Raw genomic sequence first — 2,500 nt, 5'->3', positions numbered from 1 at the left:
GGTTCTTCACAACGAAGATAGTTCTGTGAGATGCAGAACAACTTTAGCTCACATAGCTATCAATGAGAGCTGTGCATATCCAGCACGTATCCTGACTGGGCCTTCAGGCAGGGCTCTTCTGCACTAAAGATAAATCCTATTCCATTTCTGCCACTGGCAATCTTCTGACAGAGAAATAGCCATAACTCAGTTGCCTTCAGCCGCAGCTATGAAAGGCAGGGAATAAAACGGTGCACATCCACCAGGCAAAGTGGAATCCCGCTACGCACATGCTTCTTGTGCGTCAGTGGGTGCAGAGCCCAGAGGGTCCACCGTCACATGTATCTTCTAGTGTCCATTCTGGGGAAAAGCCCCAAAACTTCCCACACTCAAAAGACAACAGCAGCCATGGGGAATGATGCCATATAGCCGTCAGAAGAGGTCTACCCCTCCCCATTCCTGCAGCTCTCCGTTCAGCTGCTCTACAATCGACCATGAGAATTTTGTCTTCTGCATAACGTGGGGAATTTGTCTCCTGTACTAATTTTGCCCCTTCTGAATGCAGAAACTTCAGAGCATTAGCAGCGCACAGGTGATGGGTCTATTCAGGAGAATACTAGATTTTGCTTCTTTTCCTGTGTCTCAAAAAATCCACATTGTTGAGTAGCTTGTTACTGAATCAGGCACTTATTGTACGTACAGATTACATAAACCAGAAGGTCAATTTTGTTTCAAACCTATATGAATATGGTTCTGGGACTGAATTAACTACTGATTGAAAAGTTACACATTTTCAGCTAGCTAATCATATTTTACTTTATTGCATGAAGACAGCAGTGCAATGAAATTAGCTGTTTGTTTGTACATTTTGGAAAATGTTTTAACTTCAAGACTATAGAAAAAAACAGGAAAAATTTAATGTATGTCCAGGTGAGATTGCTAGGGTAAAAGTAATCAGGTGATAACAACTGAGCATAGCTCGACAGAAACAGAGTTGCCTTCTCCTGATTTTTGACCACGCTCTTCCTTTCCTCAAAGTGTGATCACCCTTCCTCCATCATGAATTTACAGTTTTAAAGCATAGCCTTATCTCTCATAGCATAAAAACAATCCCAGAGATCTAATGTTGCATTTGCTTACTTAGTATAGAAATACAAATACAGATGCTGTAGCAAGCTTTTCTCACGTCAGCTAACTGGTAAGAATACACACAGTAACAGTACTACTTTTTATGCCGAGAAGATATGATTATTTTATATAATTTCGATCAAAATACATATTACCAGGTCATATTTGTCTATGACAGTTGAATCCTACCTCAAGACAGATGCTTTAGTATGTATATTGAAAACATTTGATTAATCCAGAACTACTATTTTCTTAAGAAAGACATAGCTGTAAGAAGGTAGCAAAGATTATGAAACATTTGTCTGTGAGAGCCAGGAGGATAGTGGTACTTCCACAATCCCTTATTGTTCTATCATATCTAATCCTCAGTACTAGTGCCCATAATGATTCCCAACTGGTAGATGAACTACTTTGAACATCCCTGAAGCAGAATTGCTACCCACTAATGTATCAGCTAAATGTTAGAAGACTCCTAACTCCCCCATCTGTGTTTTACCTCCCCAGAGGGTAAATACATTGAACAGCGATTCCCTTGCCTGGCACACACTTTCTAAACCTTACTGGCAACTGTTGTGATTTCCAGTCCAAGCAGCTCTGCAGTCAAAATCACCAGTTTTATATGCTGCAGGGAACTAAACACCTACCTTATTAATATACTGCCCTCAAAACACACTGTAGTTATGTATTGCCACTGTAATTGTTACCAGTGTAGTGCTGATAGCATTATGGATTACAGCTAATATCAGGCTATTGAATTAGTATGTGAATATCTTTTATAGTTAACTTCAGGAAATTTATTGGAATTAGGAATTAATTCTTTTTTTAATTTTTTTTTTTTTTTTTAGGAGAAAGAGAGGTCTGTAAAAAGTAACTGAAAACACACAGAGCAGTGTGGATTTACTGGGCTAAAGGGAAGAAACGACAAAAAAAAAAACCAAACCCAAACATCAAAATATTCTACCTGTTCTCTTCAGAACTAGTCAAGTAGCTTGGACTCATATAACTACAGCTTATGGTTATGTGGAAGTTAATAGGTCTAACTATATAGCTAAAGGCCATAGGATCAGGCTTGAAGGACAAATATATGATATTTCTGCTTTTCATGTCATTTGCAGTTTATCCACGTCCTTCTACTTTTTCTCATTACAGGCAACTTGCCTTTATTTTTCTTCAATGTCCACTTGTCTAATACTAGGATAGTGTTATCACCCGCTGCACCCTGATGTTTATTAATAATACCTCAATAAAATAATAATAAAGTCTAATTGAGAATCGCTTTTATCAACTTTGCTGTATTGCCATCTATCTGAGGTTCTCAACAGCATAGATTTAAATGTTTCATTTTATTTTTAACTTTCCCTTTTCCACATTTCAGTAATGTCAGGCAAAGAGG

At 38.2% G+C, this 2,500-nt stretch overlaps 1 protein-coding gene across 1 annotated transcript in view; it reads right to left on the bottom strand.

Moving 5' to 3' along the window:
* Positions 1–2,500, bottom strand: part of ZNF536 (zinc finger protein 536) — a 350,107-nt gene that overhangs the window by 234,750 nt on the left and 112,857 nt on the right. The gene's annotated exons all lie outside the window — the stretch shown is intronic.

This window comes from Calonectris borealis, chromosome 12 (genome assembly GCF_964195595.1).
Source record: "Calonectris borealis chromosome 12, bCalBor7.hap1.2, whole genome shotgun sequence".
In the NCBI taxonomy this organism is placed as follows: Eukaryota; Metazoa; Chordata; class Aves; order Procellariiformes; family Procellariidae; genus Calonectris; species Calonectris borealis.
This window is presented reverse-complemented; position numbering and strand designations above follow the sequence as displayed.